Source organism: Mustela nivalis (assembly GCF_964662115.1).
Source record: "Mustela nivalis genome assembly, chromosome: 8".
In the NCBI taxonomy this organism is placed as follows: Eukaryota; Metazoa; Chordata; class Mammalia; order Carnivora; family Mustelidae; genus Mustela; species Mustela nivalis.
Window position 1 is genome coordinate 88,844,325 of NC_139027.1, and position 21,719 is coordinate 88,866,043.

At 42.8% G+C, this 21,719-nt stretch overlaps 1 pseudogene across 1 annotated transcript; it reads right to left on the reverse strand.

Moving 5' to 3' along the window:
- Nucleotides 1-12,937: 12,937 nt before the first annotated feature.
- On the reverse strand, nucleotides 12,938-15,154 carry LOC309870638 (ribosomal RNA processing protein 36 homolog pseudogene; annotated as a pseudogene). Its single transcript has 2 exons — nucleotides 15,035-15,154; nucleotides 12,938-14,838 (listed from the first exon to the last, which is right to left on the reverse strand). The product of its transcript is annotated as a ribosomal RNA processing protein 36 homolog pseudogene (transcript).
- Between the last annotated feature and the right edge of the window lie 6,565 nt (nucleotides 15,155-21,719).

A 21,719-nucleotide genomic window follows, 5' to 3' on the forward strand; every position in this document is an offset into this window, starting at 1 on the left:
ATATACAATTCCCAACCAGGTTAACATAAAAACCTCACACTGAAGGCTTATTTATTTATTCAGTTCCTATTCCAATATCACTATCTGTGGCAACTGATCACCTCTTTTTTTTTTTAATAGTGTAGACATCACTGTCTTTTTTTATTTCTTTATTTTTATTTTATCTTTTCAGTGTTCCAAGATTCATTGCTTATGCACCATACCCAGTGCTCCATGCAGTTCATGCCCTTCTTTTTTTTCTTTCTTTAAAGATTTTATTTATTTATTTGACAGAGAGAAATCACAAGTAGATGGAGAGGGAGGCAGAGAGAGAGAGAGGGAAGCAGGCTCCCTGCTGAGCAGAGAGCCCAATGTGGGACCCGATCCCAGGACCCTGAGATCATGACCCGAGCCGAAGGCAGCGGCTTAAACCACTGAGCCACCCAGGCGCCCCCAGTTCATGCCCTTCTTAATATCCACCACCAGCCTTACCCATTTCCCCCTCCAAAACCCTCAGTTTGTTTCTCAGAGTCTGCAGTCTCTCGTGGTTTGTCTTCCCCTGCGATTTCCCCCAATTCGCTTTTCTTGTCCTTATCCTAACGTCCACAATGTTATTCCTTATGCTCCACAAGTAAGCAAAACCATATGATAATTGACTTTCTCTGCTTGATTTATTTCACTCAACATAATCTCCTCCAATCCCATGCATGATGATTACTTGTTTCTTAAATTGTCACTAAAGCAAATTTGATGTGAAACACACTTTTGGACCAGTTTTTTTAAATTAAAATATAAATGATACATAGATCAATTGCATATGGCCCAAGAAGGTGATAAGCAAAGTGAAAAGAGTATGAGAATGACCACGATGCCTTCCCATCTATCATTTTTTAAACCTTCTTTGAGAGTGGCAAGAATACAATGAAATGTTTTCTTCCTTTAGATAACTGCACATGTGTAGACACACAGCCTCAGTGTGGGGAGTGGATAGGGAGTGGTGGGGACTGGGGTGAAATTGAGCACACATGCTTCTTCAAGAGGTTGCACAGTTCTCAGCTAAACAGTTCATCATGGCCACCTGGAAGCAAAGGCCTGGAGTCTGTAGCTCTTCTGATCTCTCCATAAAAAGAAGAAATCCATATTCTCATGTAAAAATAAACCTATTTTTCACTGTAGTTCAAAGTTTTGTTTAAAGACACTTTGCAACAAACAAAACATTTGTGGAACCTGGCTGGGAGCTGAGGGCTGCATCTGGGAAAAAACATCCCTACGAGGTGATATCTGAAAGATCGTCCTGTATCACACACACCTGTACAGACACACACTCCTCTACTAACATCACAACAAAGCCCCTATCACCTTATCCGTCAAGTGTCTGCTGAAAACCTCAGAATATTGTTGCCATCCTGTCATTGAAAACTTTACAACTGTATACTTTACAGGGGTGAATTTTATGGTGCATGAATTATACCTCTAAAAAACTAAAATTTTTATTTTTAAAAAATCCAAACATGTTCAAATCTAACCACAAACTTGAGGAACTCAGGTGCCTTCTGCCAACCATAGTAATGCAACATCCAGGACTTCAATCTTTCCTTCTAATGTCACATAGTACAGAGTTAATTCTCAGTTTCCATTAATTACTGATTTTTTCCAGATAATACTTGTTAAAGAAGAATTAATACTATTGTTTAAGAATACTGCCCAAATGCAGTCTTTAGTGGGATTGTAATCAGCTTTACCCACTTTCTATCTAATCTGATTGAAGCAGATTTTGTATGAAGTCTTTTTTTCTTTTTTTTAATTTTGTTGCTATTAAAGGTCACCTATTTGAATCTGTCTGAAACTCTTAAGTTCCTGGGATCAATTTTTAAGTTCATAGATGACCTGACCAGGGATTGAATTACTATACTTTTAATTAAAATAGGGAAAAAAGGGGGAGATAAAGGAGGAAGAGAGAAAGAGATACATTTTCACATATAGAAGGAATCTATGGGGGAGATGGGTGTTGCACTATTTTCCCCAGCTCTGTGTTATAAGTCTGTTCATCATAATGCCTTTTGACCCTCTGCACTTACTCCATCATAATTATCCTTTAATACTCTTATAAATGAACTTTTAGCCCATCTTCCATTAATTCTCCAGAACATGCAAAGCCATCTAACATAAAGTGTTTAACCCTTCCATGGTCTTCCTGTTCACAGAGGCAAGAAGGAAATTCCCATCATACTCCTGTGTGGACATGAAGATGAGTTGCAACCACCTGCCTCTCCTCCCAATGCCAAGGAGAAATTCACAACTTGTATGGGGAGTCCAGTGAGTGTCAGTGCAAAGTGAACAACTTTTTAAAATTTTTTAAAGAGAAAGGAAGTCTTCCTTTCCAGTAAGGAAAGCTTCCCAGGGTATACAATCTTCACAAAGAAGAGAGTGCTCAGGGGAAGGAACATTTGGTTCAGGGTTATATATGTTTTTTACATAAAGGGTTATAAGTCATGATAAAAGTTAGACTTTATCTTGTGTTTTTAGCATGTACAAGGTTGTAGGACTTGACTTTTATGGGAGTCAGGGAAGTATTTTTTTTTCTTATTTTATGTTTGGAATGCTCCTTTTTGCTTGTTTTGCTTTAAAAGCAGACATACAATGTGTGCTCGGAGCTGAAATAGAGGCCATGCTTTGAGATTTTGCCCAGTTATTTTGACTGTGGTAAATGTTAACATATTGCTCCCCTGGAAACCCAGAAACAGGGCCTATGAACATTAAATGTTGAATATTCCTTTATCATGAGTGAGGAAGACCTCCTGGCATCAGGTGTGGGGAAGTCTGGATAGGAGAGCTAAGAACTGGGATTCTCAGTCCCAAAGCACAGCCCTAGGAGCAGGGCCACTTCAGGGCTGCAGTGGTCCCAAGATGGAATGTATTGATCCATGGAGGGTGGAGACATGCCCTTGCCTTCATAATGTGTGGGGAAACTCAAGTTTAGACTCCAAGCAACTCAGATGGTGGTAGGACAAAAGCTCTAGGCCAGGCTGACTGGAGTGCCCACTCTGCAAGTGGAGCTTTGCAACCCCCAGCAGCTGATGTCACCCCTCACAGCCTTCATCAGTGTCCTCATCTGTAAAATGAGAGCAGACTCATGTATTCCATGGGTGATGGTAAGAACAGAAGGAATGAAGTGTTAAGACATAAGACAATGAGTTCAAAATGGAGTCACTTATGCTCAGCTCCATATCACCAAACCAAGACCTAACCTAATTACAGCTTCACCTCTCCCAGAAATGGATCTTAAACCAATCAGTTCAGAATTGCCTGATCAGCCCTAGCTGGGTATTTGCCTGACACAACCCTGCCATCCCCTACAGGAAAGTAACTTTGTAATAACCAACCTACTTTTCACCTTCTATAACTTCTTTGCTCTTGCTCCCTCCTTCCTAAAAGGCTTTCATTTTGTGCAGCTCCTCTGAGTTCCTTTTTATTTGCTGGATTGGGTGCTGCCCTGTTCAAATTTATGTTTGCTCAAATAAACTCTTAAAACCTTTAATATGTCTCCTTTATCTTTTAACACAGGGCAAGTAGAAGATACCCAGTAATACTCACCAGTCAGACCCCCTCTGTACCCGTACATGCTGAAGGTGCTTTCTCTATCAACAGAGAAAAGAGGAAGAGGTAAAATAGAATGAGAGCACTTATTTGGGGTTCCAGAACTACAATTTGGGGAACACTGATAAGGGGAGCAACCCAAATTTCATCCCCTAGGGAACAAAAGTAAGTCAAGGATTTATTTTTTATTTTTTCAGATTTTTATTTACTCATTTGAGAGAGGGAGAGGGTACATGAGCCATGGAGAGGAGCAGAGGGAGAAGCAGGCTCCTTGCTGAGCAGGGAGCCTGACATCAGGCTCCATTCCGATCCTAGGACTCTAGGATCATTACTGGAGCTGAAGGCAGATGCTTAACCAGCTGAGCTACACAGGCACCCCAAGTCAAGGATTTTCAAAAGACAAAAGAAAGGTTTGTATGTGTTGTTTACAAAGAATTTTGATTGGTGGTGTTGACACAAAACTAACCTTGGCCAAATATGATTGATTGCTAAGGTTAACACTAAGCAAACTCTCTCACTATGGCAACTTGCAGGTGTTCTGGCACAGTCCCTGGAATATTTGCTGTTTGGCACAGGTCAGAGTTCAAGATTCCACGTGGTGAGGATGTGCATGAGGACCATTTCTTTAATGGCCTCCTGGTGCCATTTTAAAACCAGTTGATATAAGTGACTCCATTTCATTTCTCCTTTCACTCTGTGAATACCTGTAAGTTTGCCCAGGGTGTTTTATCTGGCCTAGGCACATACCCAACTACTAGGAGTGCCAGAGAGTTAATGGTCCCAGAAATAGCCCCCACTTCTCTGCTCCCTGGCTGGGGTTTCCTAGAATCACAAGTAACACTAAGCTATGGCTTTTTTGTCCTGGGCCCATCTTCCCTTCCTCACCAACACTGAGCCCTGCAAATTTCCTCTACTCTATTTTCCAGCTTCACATCTGGTTTGCATCTCCTGTGTAACCACTGACCAAAAGCCTTGATCAACCCACTTACCTTGGTCACCACCAAGTGAACTGCTCTGCTCATTGGGGAGGCTGAAAACATCTTCCACCACCTTATTTTGGTGGTCTTTCTCCAGGTCAGTGCAGCCACTGCACTGCACAACCCCTGCCCCCAGGGAGTTGGAGAAACCAGCATGGCTCAGAAGGGATGTTCTGGACTGGGGTCCACAGAAGCAGAATGAAGACAGGATTCACATGTGTGCTGTTCATTGAGGGATAAAACTTAGAAAGGAGTGAAGAAGCAGGGCAGGGAAAGGAAAAAAGCAAGAACGTGATTTCAGATGAAGTCTGGCTCCAGCCTAATCCCACAAGAGCACTGGAGCCCGGACCATGCTATTGAGATAGGTAGCAATGGATTTATTTGTACTCCCATGGCCCCCACCCCAGCCAGGCAGTCAGAGGCTATAAGCATCCAGGCCCCAGGGGTAAGAGGCAGCAGCTCCAGGCCACGCAGCTTCAACACCCCAGAAGTTTCCAGAGGCAGGTGGCAGGACTGAGACCAACGCTCCCAGAGCAGCTGGAAAGACACATCTTCTGACCATAAAAGGAGATCCCTGGGTCTCTGGGCAGAACACCAAAAATATCTGTTATAATAGTTTAGATGTTCAGAGAGTAAGCGAGAACTTGTCTGGGGATGCTGAAGGTCTGGAAGGCTCCAGAAGATTAGAAAGCATCAGATATCAAAATCAAGTTTCTGATTCAAATCAATTCATATCAAATTCAAATCAAAGTTTTTGATTCAACTGTTCTGCTCATATGAAAACATTGCTTACAAAGGATTAAATACAAATAAATTACATTTAGTTATACAGTTAATGAACCCAATCCTATTGAAAATGTTAAACCTCATGAAAGTAGGACTGTTCCAGGAAACCCCAAGCAGCTGTGACTACCTGAGTGGCAAGAGGCTTCCATGGAGAACCTGGGAAATGTTCATGAGAGGGGCACCTGTCTGGAGGGCTGTGACATCAGTGATTTCTAGTGCAGCTCCCTGCTGAACCCAGGTGCTCCCTCCCTTCAATCATTGGCCACCACTCCTTCCCATAGACAAACCTCAGAGAAACCATACTTTCTCCCACCTTGAACCATGTGCACATGTTCCCACCACTGGATATACCCTCCTCTTTCTCACTGGCCAACACCCTTGTATGGTTTCAGCTTCAGCCCAGAATCCCCTCCTTAAGAAAGCCTCCTCCAGTCCAGCTGAGCAAGGCACCTTCCTCTAAGACCCCTTCTACCCAGAGATTCTCTTAATCAGATGCTGTGGGATCATGAATACCCTGCGGGGGCAGGCTGGTGTGATGATGGAGACAATGACCACCATAGGTTTATGCTCCATACGAGCTATGTGCACTTTAAGCAGTTCACTCAACCTTATTGAGCTCCAGTTTCCTTCTCTATAAAATGGAGATAATAAATGTACCCTTTTTTGATAGGCAGTCACACCTCATTCCATTGGGCATTACTTTATTGCACTTCACAGATAAATACATTTTTTACAAATTGAAGGTTTGTGGCAACCCTGAATCAAGCAAGTATATTGGCACCATTTTCCAATAGTATTGCTCTCTTTGTGTCTGTGTCACATTTTGGTGATTCTCACAATGTTTCAAACTTTTTAATTATTACTGTATTTGTTATGGTGGTCTGTGATCAGTGATTATACCTGCAGAAGGCTCTGATTGTGGTTAACACTTTTTGACAATAAAACATTTTTAATTGAGGTAAATACTGGGGTTTTTTTAGACAAAATACTCCCTGAACAGACTATAGTATAATGTAAACACAACTTTTATAAACACTAAGAAGCCAAAAAATTCATTTCACTTTTTTTATTGCAGTGTTCTGGAACAGAATATCTGTAATATCTACAACATATGCCTGTATATGGTTATACTGCTGTTGGTAGTCTATTTAGCACAATGCCTGGATGTTCCAGATGTGGTCTAGATCATGTAAATGACTGTTAAACATTATAGAATGGAATAAAAATCACTAAAGGTATCTAAGACTCCCATTTGCAAAAGCTAAAATACAGAACTAAGAAGAAAAAAGTTGTTAAAAGTTTTATAAGTTAGCAAGTGTTATAGCTCAGGTAGGTAATCGTGTCCTGGACTTGAGTTACTCAGCACCACAACCACCACTATGCTATTATTTACTGTGTTTCATGCATGTAGATAATGGCTTCAAGCCTTTGAAAGCTTCACAGAGAGCCCTCTTTCCAGCTCAGCCTGTGTTCACCCCACATCTTATCACCTGGGGCATTCCTATAAAAAATGGAGTGCAAAGAGTTGGCAAACACCTTGGAAAGTCCAAACAAGTGATGACAAAGAGAAATACAAATTGGAAAACCCAGATTATAGTCCTAACCTCATGGTTCACTGTCCAGCCCTTCTCTGGTTTCCATTTTGATCAGTAAAAAGGAAGTTAAATTATATTTGTACACTTTGTATTTTAACTTTATTTTTGAAAAAGAAATAAATGAGATGGTTCAAGCTTAAAATTACAAAAGGATATTCTTTGATAATCTCCCTCCCACCCCAACACCTTTTGTGCATATTTCCAGAGGTAGTTCATGCACTTACTAACAAATGTATGGGTCATTTTATTCATACAAACTTCCCACATCATGCATTTTTCACTCACAATACACCATGGATTGTGCCATGCCAATTCACAAGTATGTGTTGTTAATTTTTTTTATATTAAATATTTTCACATTTCTTCTTTTTATAATTTTAATTTTATTTTTTTCAGTGTTCCAAGACTGATTGTTGATGCAGCACAACCAGTGCTCCTTGCAATACAAACCCTCCTTACTACCCGCCACCAGGGTCACCAAACCACCCAACTCCCCCTCCAAAACTGGCAGTTTGTTTCTCAAAGTCCACTGTCTCTCATGCTTTGTCTCCCCCTCCAATTTTCCCCAACTCACTTCTCCTCAACTTCTCCCAATGTCCTCTGTGTTATTCCTTATGCTCCACAAGTAAGTGAAACCATATGATAATTGACTCTTCTTGACTTATTTCACTCAGCATAATCTCCTCCAGTCCCGTGTATGTTGGTACAAAAATTGGGTATTCATCCTTTCTAATGGAGGCATAATACTCCATTGTATATGTGGACCATATCTTCTTTATCCATTCATCTGTTGAAGGGCATCTTGGTTCTTTCCACAGTTTGGTGACTGTGGCCATTGCTGCTATGAACATGGGGGTACAGATGCCCTTCTTTTCACTACATCTGTATCTTTGGGGTAAAAACCCAGTAGTGCAATAGCAGGGTCATAGGGCAGCTCTATTTTTAACTTCTTAAGGAATCTCCACACTATTTTCCAAAGTGGCTGCACTAGCTTGCATTCCTGCCAACAATATAAGAGAGTTCCCCTTTCTCTACATCCTCTCCAACACACGTTGTTTCATGTCTTGCTAATTTTGGCCATTCTAACTGGTGTAAGTTGGTATCTCAATATGGTTTTGATTTGAATCTCCCTGATGGCTAATAATTATGAACATTTTTTCATATGTCTGTAAGCCATTTGTATGTCTTCTTCAGAGAAGTGTCTGTTAATGCCTTCTACCCATTTTTTGACATGATTATCTGTTATGTGTGTTGAGTTTGAGGATTTCTTTATAGATCTTGGATATCAGCTCTTTGTCTGAAGTGTCATTTGCAAATATCTTCTCCGATCCCATGAGTTAAAAGGTCTATACTGCCTAGAGCAATCTATACTATATTGGGATGGCAGTCAATGCCATCCCAATCAAAATTCCACTGGCCTTTTTCAAATAGTGAGAACAAACAATCTGAAAATTTGTATGGAACCAGAAGAGACCCCAAATTGCTAAGGAAATGTTGAAAAAGAAAAACAAAACTGGGGGGCATCACATTGCCTGATGTCAAGCTTTACTACAAAGCTGTGATCACCAAGACAACATGGTACTGGCACAAAACAACAACAACAACAACAACAACAACAACCACATAGAATGGTGGAATAGAATAGAGAGCCCAAATATGGACCTGCAACTCTATGGTCAGATAATCTTAGACAAAGTAGGAAAAAAATATATAGTGGAAAAGAAACAGTCTCTTCAATAAATGGCATTGGGAAAATTGGACAGCTATGTATAGAACAATGAAACTTGACCACTCTCTTACACCATACACAAAGATAAACTTGAAATGGATAAAAAACCTCAACGTGAGGAATCTATCAAAATCCTACAGGAGAATGTAGGTGATGAGGGAGCAGGAGGCTGGCTGAGGACAAAGCAAAAGCTGGCGCCTTGCACCCCCCTTCATCCCCTCCCCTCCATATGTGTAGCATTCCTCAGGCACCCCTGACTGCCATAAAATGATAAATAGTTAACTTGCTGAGATCACAATCCTGCAAGACAGGAGTCTCCCTTGGTTTGCAAATGTCCTTGAGATTACAACAAAGAAGTTACCTTATCAATAGCCCAATTTCCAAAGACACAGAACTCAGTTCCTCAAGCCTTAATGTCACCCTCCCCTCCATAAAAAACCGAAGGAGGTGGAGGTAGAAGGAAAAGTAAATAAAGTTAAATTTCTTCTAAACCTAAATCTCATTAACAAGGATGCTTGATAGCAGGAATGTAACATTCCACCAGACTTCCAATTGTCTTTACTTGATAGCAACTAAGCCTTCAATATCCTGATAGTATTCTTTGCCCCAATAGCCCTTCTGAACACCCCTTTGTCCTCACCTACCCAACTCCTGTGTATATAACCAACCACTCCTCACAACCCGGGGCAGCAGCAGCTCTTCCTGCCCATGGGTCCTGTCCCCGTGCTTTAATAAACCACCATTTTACACCAAAGATGTCTTAAGAACTCTTTCTTTAGTCTTCAGCTCCGAACCTCACCCCACCGAACCTGACTTAGGTTCTGGGACTTCATCATAAGGAGTAACCTCTTCCCTATCACCCACAGCAACTTTTTTCAAGACATGTCTCTAAAGGCAAAGGAAACAAAAGTGAAAATGAACGTTTGGGACTTCGTCAAGATCAAAGGCTTCTGCACAGCTTCTGTTGTGCCCAAATTCCGAGACCCCCCCAAAGATGACCACCAGAGTCCAGAGTCAAAGCCAAACAGCAAGGGTTGTTTATTACGAATTCAAACCCAGACCTCCGCGCACTCCTTGCCAGTGACGCTAAGAGGTCCTGAGCGCAGGATCACAGCACCTTTTATACACTATTTGGGGAGGCAGGGACTTAGCATACATCATAGTATCTCGTAACAAATCTCTACATACTGCAGGAAAATCAAACAGCAACTCTATAATATGACTGGTGCGCTACAGAGTGGGAAAAAGCTGAGAATAGATTATTGGTTAGATCAAAGGGCTGTCATTCTTCAAACTGCTCGGTTGGCACCGCTAGGGTATGTGTCACCTCAGGATTGGCCAGGGTCTCCCTGTCAAGCTGCAGGGTGCCAGATGGTTATTATCTCCCATACCCAAAGCTGGGTGGTGGGTCCGGGAGCAGTCACTTTGTCATGTCCAATTTTGGGTGGGGATTTCTCTGGCACCAGATGGCTGTTATCTCTCAGCCCAGAGCCGGGTGGGGGTCCGGGAGCGGCCACTCTGCTAGGTTCGATTCTGGGCAGGGGTTGTGTGGTTACAGAGTGCCTACAGAAAGTTTGCTGGTAATTTTCCATCTCCTCATGGGTTAGCAAGCGAAGGTACAGAAGCAGAAATAGCGGTTATGGTTATAATTTAGGCATCTCAGAAACTCATTTATTTTTGTTTTACGTGGCAGAGTCTCTGACTAGAGGGAGGCACTATAATTTTAGATAGCTTTTTAAGTTCCCTTCTAGCTCTGAAAATCCAAGTCACCCATTCAAACCTGCCTGTTGGCCTGCCCCAAGTGGGCAACAGGAAGTCTGCCACCCAGGAAGGCTCACTTCTCTGACCAGAAGGTGCTCTGGGAAGGACCTCTCCTCTTCACCAGCCCATTCCTCTCTTCAGAACTAAGACTGCCATTGTGGGGCCAGGTAGTGTGTTGGCAGCAAACCAGGCCTGAAAAGGTTTATCTCTATAGGTGAGCTGATACATGAGAGCTGGAGGCTTCCCTTACCAATCATTGGGACTCAGTGACTTAATCCCTTTTCCAGAAAATGCCTGACCCCAAAGGACAGCCTCTGTCTTCCCCAAAGCTGGTCTGGCCTCTTGTGCCAGAATGATTTCCCACCAGTCTGGTTCATCCCCTAGGGGAGAAAAAAAAAAAAGATGAAGAAGAAGAAGAGAATTGAATGCTGAAGACAAAAGAGTCTGTGTCCTCCTTGGAACTCCTCATCCAGCTACAAAGTTATGTAAGAGTTGGCCCACAGTATTGTAATGGCTGCCATAGTATGCAAGGGGGAGGCTTGAGCACACCACAGGCATGCTGATGACCTTTCCTCATCCTGGGGGCAGGCCAAGGGGTAGGGTCCTCACAGGCAGGTAGGTAAAGCAGAGCAATCAAAGCAAACTGAGCCAACATCACACACAGACGTTGGTATTGTATGCTGATTGAAGTAATACAGAGATCAAGCACAGTTGAAATTGTCAAATGCCTGTGAAGGTGATGAAGGAGCAGGAGGCTGGCTGAAGACAAAGCAAAAGCTGGCACCTTGCACCCCCTCTCCATCCGCTCCCCCTCAGTAATATGTGTAGCATTCCTCAGGCACCCCTGATGGCCATAAATGATAAACAAATAGTTAACTTGCAGAGATCACAATCCTGCAAGACAGGAGTCTCCCTTGGTTTACAAATGTCCTAGAGATCTAGAAACAAGGAAGTTACCTTATCAATAGCACAATTTCCGGAGGCAAATGACTCAGTTCCTCAAGCCCTAATGTCTCCCTCCCCACCATAAACAAAACTGAAGGAGGCTGAGTTAGAAGGAAATGTAAATATAGTTAAATCTCTTCTAAACCTAAATCTCACTAACAAAGATGATTGATAGCAGGATTGTGACATCCCACCAAGAATCTCCCAACTATCTTGATGTTAATGACTGGCCTAAAGACAACATTGATCAAGCCAGCAAGGGCAAGGCCTCCGGTAGGCCTCCTATATCCTGGCACCTGGTAGGTCCTCTTTAGCATATGAAAACTCCGTTGAAACCTCCTTTCCCCTCACTTTCCCCCAACCGCAGAGTACATAACCTCACAACCCGGGGCAGCAGCTCTTTCTGCCCAGGGGTCCTGTCCCCGTGCCTTAATAAACCACCATTTTTCACCAAAGATGTCTCAAGTATTCTTTCTTGGTCATCAGCTCCACCAAACGTCACCTAGGTTCTAGAACTTTATCAAAGGGAGGGTGACGGGGAGAACCATCCAGCAAATTGTATAACAGAGTACCACACAGTTGAATGGTATAAAAGAGAAGTAATTATTTATTACCTCATCATTTCTATGGGTCAGGAATTCACTAGGTGGTTCTGGGTCTCTTACAAGGCTACAGTCGATGTCTGCCTGGACTGCCATCACCTGAAGGCTTGGCTGGAACTGGAGGGTCCCCTTCCACTGGGCTGCTGAGACAGTGCTGGCTGTGGGATGGGCCTCTCCCATGGGCTGCTTGAGCATCCTTAGGGCACAGTGGCTGGCTTCCCTCAATGTAAGCCATCAAAGAGAACAAGATAGAAGTTGCAATGCTTTTTCTGTCTGGGTAGTTTGGAGGCCAGCCGTGATTCTGTGTGGGAGGGACTGCAGGAGAGTGTGGCTTGCAGGAGGCAAGGATCCCTGGCAGCCATCTTGGAAACAGGCCACCACAGACAGAGATGTGGCAGCCTACAGAAACAGGAAATCCTGAGCCCCCATGTCAAGTTCATGATGTAATATCCCAGAGTTGTCCTTTATAGTTCTCTTTGTGTTATATACCGTGTGTGTGTATGGGGAGGGTGGGTTATGAGATGGATTTAATTTCACAAGAAATGTAATTTCATTTCGTGGTTGTTTTTTTTTTTTCATAACCTCTATGTAGTGTATCAAACTCCTTTTTCATTTATCAACATGTCTTGAACATCATTCCATGCGTATGTATATAATAAGCCTACCTCATTGTTTTTAACTGCTGAGTGGCATTCCATACCTTAGATGTACCATGGTTGTGACCATTTGCCTAATGAAGGCAATTTGGTTGCTTGCATTTTTCCTATTACTAACAGTGATAAACTTTGTATATGCATCTTTGTACAACATTTACTTTTATGTAGTTTGTCATTTCAGTGTATATTTATATACACATGTATATATATATATGTATACATATTTATATATAAAATCTTCAGTTGTCATTTCTTAATTTTATTGTGTTGTGATCAATGTGCCCTATATTATGGTTTCCATTTTTTTTTGTACTTTTAAAAGTTTACTTATTTTATAGAGAAAGAGAGAAGGGGCAGAGGGAGAGGGAGAGATTCTCCAGCAGACTCCCTGCTGAATGAGGAGCAGGACACAGGATTCGATCCCACAACCCTGAGATCATGACCTGAGCCAAAAGCAAGAGTTGGACGTTTAACATCCTGAGCCAAATGTTCCTATGCTTTGTATTTCATATTTCTAACAGGTTTTTGCTGGTCTGATTCTGTTGTGTATTTTTTCTAATGACTCTTAGTCATGGTGATTTCTTTCCTTGTGTGGCTTTGTATTTTCACTGAAAGCACACATTTCTTCAAATTTTATCTTAAGAAACTCCCTGAGGTTTGGGTTTAAAATACAAACCTCAAGAGAAGATTATACTTGCTTCTGCTAGGTGTCTGGGAGCACTACCAACCTGAGACCACTCCAACCTGAGACCACTTCAAACTAAACTATTAGCTTGAGGATTTTCCAGTCTACACAGGTAGTCTGAACTCTAGACCCAAACAGTACTAAGAGCCGGCTGTGGTTACACATTACTGGAGAAAACTCTGTGCTCACCCCCTACCTCTCCTTCTATCCAAAACCAAAGCTAAGAAGGTGAGTTGTGGGAGTGGTTTGCTCTTTCAATGACTATGTTTTTTGAGGGTTAAGTAGGAGGGATCTCTGGTCTGACTTCCTTCTTTGTGGGAGCCTTCTTTGTTCGCTGCCAGCTGCACTAGTGGCCCACTGAAACAATTGTTCTAGGCCACTCACAGACCCCACCAAAAAAGCAGAAAAAAAAAGAAGAGTGACAGGAATGTTTATGAATTGGCTCTTAAATAAAATCCCAGCTCTAGGAACCATCTACAGACTTCATGACCTTCACCAGCCTTAAGATCACTCACTGGCCTGTTCTCTTCTGTACCACAATCATTGGTCTAAAGCAAGGATGGGAGGACATGAGGACACGTGGAACCAGATCCAAACAGAGAAGTGTGGCATACCACAAGGCTGAGTTGCTCTTCTTCTTGTCCAACCCTGGAGCAGTCCAAGAGCCCTCTAGTCATCGTCTTTGAGCCAACCTAGCTTAAGGGCTAAGATTCTTGCCCTTGAATGGAAAAGAACCAGAACAGGCCAAGCCAAAGTCTATCCCCACAGATCCATTTCTCACTGGGCTCACAGTGGCAGAGCTCAGGACAGTTCCTTATTACTCTTTGCTCAAGGGGAGAAGTCTCCGGTCCTTGCCTGCATCTCGGCGCCTCTTTCGACTTAAAAAACTCTCTAGCTTCTTGCTGCGTTTCAGCTCCTTGAACTTCTCAGCTAGGACCAACTGGCGCTGCTCAGATTTCTTCAGGAAGTATGGCCGCTGGCCCTGCTGGGCCCGAGCCCTCTGCTCCTGCTTCAGGGCCAGGCGCAGCTCCTGTTGCCGCTTGCGTTCCTGCTGTGCCCGTTCTTGCTGCTCCATCCTCTGAAGCAGCTGCTGCAGTTTCTCCTGCTCCTGCCCAGAACGGTGCTTCTTCAACTGCTTTTTCACCTACTCTTTCTCTTTGGCTCGGATGTCATTCAGGAATTCATAGGTTTGTCAAACACCTCAGGATTATATTCTCCTGAAAGATCGTAAAAGCGGGGATCCCGGGCTACCTTCTTACTGATGGGGACAGCTTGACGCAAAAATGGCACCCGGACCTTGGCTGACATTTCCAGAGGCCTGTGCTTATCTGCAACACACGCATTTTGGACACGTAGTCTAGAACCTTGCTTCTTAGGACTGTTTCCAGCTGCCAACTGTATGTCTCAGTCCCCACTTGGCTCTGCAATTCCAACAGCTCTTCATATGACATGTTAGATGTGTCTACTGACGCCTCCCCAGCAACCCATGTGTCTCCTGATCGTACTTTTACACACGCGTCTTCTCCCTGCAGAAAACCCGCATCCTCCTTTTCAGAAACTGCCCGGGATCTGCTAACCCAGGAAGCGCCCCCTCACTTCCCAAAGCGTCGGTGGCTCCTTCAGAGAACACAGTGACTGCACCACCCCCTGGCCTTCTCGCCTCCGGGGTGGCGGGGAGGAAGGCGGGGGCCTGCTGTCCCTCGGCCCGCACCGGGCCCTCACCCTTCTGCAGGCCCCCGCCTTCCTCCCCGCCACCCCGGCCACCGCGAGGAGGTCCGGCGGCCGCCGCCACGCTCTGATAATTTCTTTATGGCTTAACACACACCCAGTTTCTGTGACCATGCTGGGTATGGCTGAAAATAATGTAGATTCTCTGATGGGTCAACAAACCTGCTATCTATTATATGACGCATGTCATCTGTGTTATTCAAATAGTCTCCTTATTTTTATCTTCTGTATCTCTGTCAATTTTGAAAAATGTCCATACAGATCTCACACATGATGGCGAATTTACAAACTGATAGTTCCACTGGGGGTGGGGAGGGTTGGTGAAATAGGCAGTGGGGATTAAGGAGTGCACTTGTGATGAGCATTGGGTGATGTATGAAAGTGCTGAATCACTATATTGAACACCTAAAATGAATATAACACTGTATATTAACTAATAGAATTAAGGCAAAAACTTTAAAAAACTTAAAAATTTAAAAAGAAATAAATTTTTCTTTGTATTTCTATCAGTTTTTATTTTAGATATAAAAATCACTCAAGTTTATTCACCATCTGGTACGTATCAGATCCTGTGCCGAGGACCTTCCATACATATTATCTCATCCCATCTTCACAGCCACCTATGGAGGAGGCATTATTGTTATCTTTGTTTTTTTAAGTAAGACATCCAAGGCAAAGAAGGACTCTAGATCACAAACCTAGAAAACAGCTGGCTTAGACTTAGACTCCAAGATACGAATCATACTACTTCAGCTACTGTTCTTCATTGAGCTTTGCTGTTTTTTTATATGCCACTGAGGGGGGGAAAGTTACCAATTTCTGTGATGCACTGCTTTCTTACTGGAGAATTTTTACATTTAGTGAAAGAGTTCTTCTAGACTTACTTGTAAATCATTTTTATCATATATTTCTCTTAAGTATATTTTAAAAAGCCAGACCTAAGTGAAATAGATTGGTTAATGTGTTCCTAAGATTTGTTTTCCTTCAAAACCTGATGCTTCTGAATCACTGTTTGAGTTGGGGCCAGTGCTGTCCATGTGTTCCTGCACATCTCGTCTTCTGTTCCCTGAGGAGCACTGGCAATTCAGGATTTCTTTAAAAGTGCATCACTGTTTACTGAGTTTTCCTTCCTAGGCGTTTGCATTCATTCACACCAAAGCTGTTGCTTCGTTAATGTGTTCCTGGAAAGTCTTCAGATGGTGACCCTCCCCAGTGACCCTTGCCTGGTTTGCTGACAGACAAGCTGAGGGTTGCCATCACCCATCTGGTCATTGGGAGTAACAGGTCAGCTTGTGTGTTCACAAGCAGTGACTGCTGCTTGGCCAATAGTCCCTGGGAGACATTCTGATCATGGCACATTCTCATTCTGGATATGGTAGAGATGAAAAGACATGTGTTTCAGGCATACATTTCAACTATATAGTTAGATACATGAGGTTTGTAATATAGCCTCTGGGAATCTTGTGCATTTATTATTATGAAATCTGCCTTTCACTGCCTTCTAGGGGAACTCTAAGGGGAAAATATTATGTTAGAAATGCACTAGGGGCACCTGGGTGGCTCGGTGGGTTAAAGCCTCTGCCTTTGGCTCAGGTCGTGATCTCAGGGTCCTGGGATAGAGCCCTGCATTGGTCTCTCTGCTCAGCAGGGAGCCTGCTTCCTCCTCTCTCTCTCTCTCTCTCTGCCTCCTTGTAATCTCTATCTGTCAAAAAAATAAAATCTTAAAAAAAGAGAAATTCACTAAAGTTTTGTTTCTGTTTTGGTATTCAGCCTAAATCTGATGCTGGTACCTAAACTTGACACATGTAAACAGAAATGTGGACATACAGTTAACCAAACAACTCTTTTTTTTTTTTTTAAAGATTTTATTTATTTATTTGACAGACGGAGATCACAAGTAGGCAGAGAAGCAGGCAGAGAGAGGAGGCAGAGAGAGGAGGAAGCAGGCTCCCCGCTGAGCAGAGAGACCAATGCAGGGCTCGATCCCAGGACCCTGGGATCATGACCTGAGCCGAAGGCAGAGGCTTTAACCCACTGAGCCACTCAGGCGTCCCAACCAAACAACTCTTATACAAGCTTTTCCACAAAGCACATTCACGATGCTTTAAGTGCTCCTTCTGCTCTCCTGAGTCTCCCACAGCTAACCCTGTACCATGTCTGAGTCTGAATAGTGAATCTGATAGAAGAAATATTTATCGTGTAAGGGCCTATAGCCAGAGCAGTTCCATCCTGAGCCTGCCCCCCTCCCCCCTGCCCTTCAGGGAACTTACTTAAAAACAAGTCCCAGAAACCAGTCCCAGATAACAAAGCCCAAATACAAGGGTGGGTCAGGCCAGGTGGATGTATCCAGTCGGTGGGGGCACATACTGTCTCCTAGCTACCAAGGAGTATGGGCCCCACCCTTTGGATGCCCTTTGGGTGCCAATTCTGACCAAGGTGATAGGCTAGTTCAAATATCTACTATAGTGTAAATTGTAATTCAATTGGTCACTTACATGTGACCTAGCAGAACTGTGCAGCTTTCTCTGTGTTATAATATCATCGGTCACCTGTGTGTGGCCAGACCCAACCGCATGGACTTTGCCCTTAAAAGCTAGTCTGTAAAGAAAAGAGACTCTTTGAAAGACTCTTTTCTGTAAAGAAGAGAGACAAAGAGAGACTCTTTGCAAGAGATGTCCCTGGCCGGTCAGTTTGATTCTTGATGCTTGGCACGAAATAAAGCTTTGCTTGACCTTCGCTTTGTATTAGTCTCGTTCCTTTGACCATGGACCCAACAATGGAATAGGAAATCAGCCAATGAAAGTGCCTGGTCAATTGCCACAGACATCGAACAATTATGACTACATTTCTGAGTGAATTAGAAATCACAGACATTGTTTTGCTCTCACTCTTCAGCTGTGTCAGGGAGCAATTGTAGTGAAGTATGATGAAGGTGAACTACTGCCCTCAGCAGACAGAAAGATGAAGATACTCATTGTTCCTCAGCCAAGACCTTGGAGTGGCTGTGTCTTCACCTCTACAAGTTTTCAGACCAGATGGGGAGTTGCCCTTGAATGGCCTTTGAACTGTGGAGGGGTAACAATGTTTACACAAGGCTAGCAGGACCAGGAAGTGCCACCAAGGAAGACTTATTGCAGTAAGTCAAGGCAGATGCCACACTGTTTTGGTTCTTCATTGTGTTCTCAGCACATAGCATGGTCTGGGAGACAATGGCAAAAAACAAACATGGCATGAACAGGGGCCCTAGCCACCCTTGGATTGCTATAGACTTTCCTGCTGCCCATGTGTCCCTGATGGAGAGAGAGCCTCACAATGCTGTGATGGGCTGGGTGACTGGGACTCATCAAGCAGGTCCATGAGTACTGGTTCTTCCAGTGGAAGAACTGCCAGCAGCGCATGCGTTTTCAGGGCTTCCAAACTGATGGTACTCAAGCCTTCTATTTGAAGTCATTTGAGAGCCACACTGCAATGGCTAGCCTCTCAATCCCTCTCCAGAGCACATGGAGTGTTTATTCTCAGTGATTGCAAGTAACAAAGACCACACAGGATTCATGGTTGGGTACTTCAAGTATTCATCATTCCCCAGCTTAGAAATTCCATGTGTCTGATCTAGTTTCTGCCACCTGGTCTGTCCACAATAGAGATGACTAGATGAGGGTGTGGCCAAAATTAACAAGCTCTGGGAATGAATTGCAGAGAAGCAACTGCTTTGTTGGTTCATTTCTTCTGACCCATCAAAGTCCAACATAATGATTTTGCTGAGGAGAATGGCTCCATTATCACAGAGATGTCCAAGGTCTGTCCACAAATGTTTGAGTATGCACTGTCCCAGCCTGGTTCTGTGGTGGTTCACAATGAAGTGAGGAAAATGGTCCCTGTCTCAAGGACAGTATGCAAAAACATCAAAACCAGAAAACATACATGCACAGAAGTTTTTAAAAAGCCAGAATCACGATCGTTATTATTGAAGTAAAGTATAATATTCATAAGAAATCATAAATGTACAATCATAAAAGTACAGCTCTTCAAATTTTCACAAAATGTTTACACCCAGATCAAGAAACAGAAATGTATTAGAACCATAGAAACACTCTCTCCCACCTGCTAAGGATACCAATCTCCTGACTTTTTCCACCACAGATTAGTGTTGTCAGTCTCTAAACATTATATAATTGGAATCCTACAATGTAAACTCTTTTCCTTTCTGGCTTCTTTCACTCATAATTGTATTTGTCATTTTGTCCATATTCACATCATAATTGTGGTTGGTTCATTAAAGCTGTCGCTGTGTATTTCACAATCTATTTGTCCATATCCTGGAGATGAGAATTTGAGCTTCCCCAGTTTGGGACCTTTTCAAATAGTGCTGCTGTGAAGCACATAATTTACATAGGTATACAAGTCTTTGCATAGTTCCCTAGCAGAAGAATAACTGGGTCATGGAGGACACACATGGTCAGCTCTCATGGATAACTGCCCAAAGTGCTTGTCCTCTAGTCCCATTAAATGATCCTTTGACTTTGGATTTAAAGGACTCTACCCCAATGGATTTGATAAAATACACATCCATTGAGCTCCTAATGTATCCAGCCATGGTACCAGGCTGCACCTCCTTTCCTCCTCACAACAAGCCTTTGGCAAAGCAGTGCTGGGAGTCATGGCTCACCACAAGATGGACTTCCAAAGGGTTTGAGCAAAGAAAGACATTCATATGGTCAGAATACCCCTTTGGAAAGGTTACCTTTGAATATCCCATAGGAAGCCATTATGTCGAAGATTTATATACCACCTTTCAGCAAACTTAACCACAAAGACCATATGTCTAAGAATATTGGAATTCACTCAGGATGTTCCATGTATCTAAGAATGTTAGGGTCATGCTCAGCAGTAACACGAGTGCTGAAAATGACCAAAGAGAATGTACCATCTCTTTGGGGGATGTGATCATTAGGTATAGTACTGGTTGAATGGCCACCACTATTTAAATTATTGTTTCTAATTATTTCTGTCTCCCTCCCTCTGTCCTTCTCTCTCTCTCTCTCTCTCTCAAAACTTGTGTAAATGTATTTATAAAAGTCATATAACATGACTCCATTTTATCCTCTTCTTAAAGTTGATATACATCTAAGTCTCAGAAAAACTAAGTAATTTTCCCAAGATCATACAATATTCAAATACAAGACACTTTAATCCCACATGACATGATCTTTCAGGCATACACCTTCCCTTACAAAGCAGCTAGGATCATCTAACAGGCATATCTCAGAGATATTGCAGGTTTGATTCCAGAGCACTGGAATAAGGCAAATATCACAATATAGTCAAAAGAATTTTTTAATTTCCCAGTGCATGCAAAAGTTATGCTACACTACAATGTAGCCTATTAAGTGTGCAATAGTATTGTCTTTAAAAAGCAATATACAGGGCGCCTGGGTGGCTCAGTGGGTTAAGCTGCTGCCTTCAGCTCAGGTTGTGATCCCAGGATCCTGGGATCGAGTCCTGCATCGGGCTCTCTGCTTCGTCAGGGAGCCTGCTTCCCCCCTTTCTCTCTCTGCCTGCCTCTCTGCCTGCTTGTGCTCTCTCTCTGTCAAATAAATAAATAAAATCTTAAAAAACAATATACATACCTTAATTTTAAAATAACTGTTGCTAACCATCACCCGAGTTTTCAGTGAGTTGTAAACTTTTTGCTGGTGGAGGTTCTTGCCTCAGTGTTGGTGGCTGCTGGCTGATCAGGATGGTGATTGCTAAAAGCTAGGGTGGCTGTGACAGTTTCTTAAAAGAAGATAACAGTGATGTTTGCTGAATCAATTGAGTCTTCCTTCCACAAACAATTTGCTGTAGCAGGGGATGCTGTATGATAGCACTTTATACACAGTAAAACTTCTTTCACAATTAGAGTCAATCCTCCCAAAACTGACTGCTGATTTATCAACTATGTTTATGTGCTATTCTAAATATTCTGTTGTCATTTCAACTATCTTCACAGTTTCTTCACCAGGCGTAGAGCCCATCTCAAGAAACCTCTTTCTATGCTCATCCATGAGAAACAACTCCTCATCAACTAAAATTTTATCATGAGTTTTCAGCAACTCAAATCAAACCACTTCAGGCTCCACTTCTGATACTAGTTTTCTTTCTATTTCCACCACATCTGCACTTATTGCTTTGACAAGTCTTGAACCCCTCAGAGTCATCCATGAAGGCCAGAGTCAACTACTTCCAAACTCCAGTTCACATTGGTATTTCAGTATCTTCCCATGAATTGTGTTCTTAATGGCATCTAGACGGGTGAATTTTTTCCAGATCCATCAGAAGAATTACAATTTTATAGCACCTATAGCCTTACAAAGAGTGTTTCTTAAATAATAAGACATGAATGTCAAAATAACTCCTTAATCCATGGACTGCAGAATGGTTGTTTTTTAGCAGGCAGGAAAACAATTTTAATCTTTGGACACCTGGGTAGTTCAGTAGGTTAAGCTACTGACTTGGTTTTGGCTCAGGTCATGAACTCAGGGTTGTGAGATCAAGCCCAGCATGAGGCTGGGCATAAGATTCTCTTCCTCTCCCTCTGCTTCTGCCCCCTACGTCTCTAAACACACACACACTTACATACACACACACACACACACACACACACACACAAACACATATCATTAATCTCGCTGGACACTTG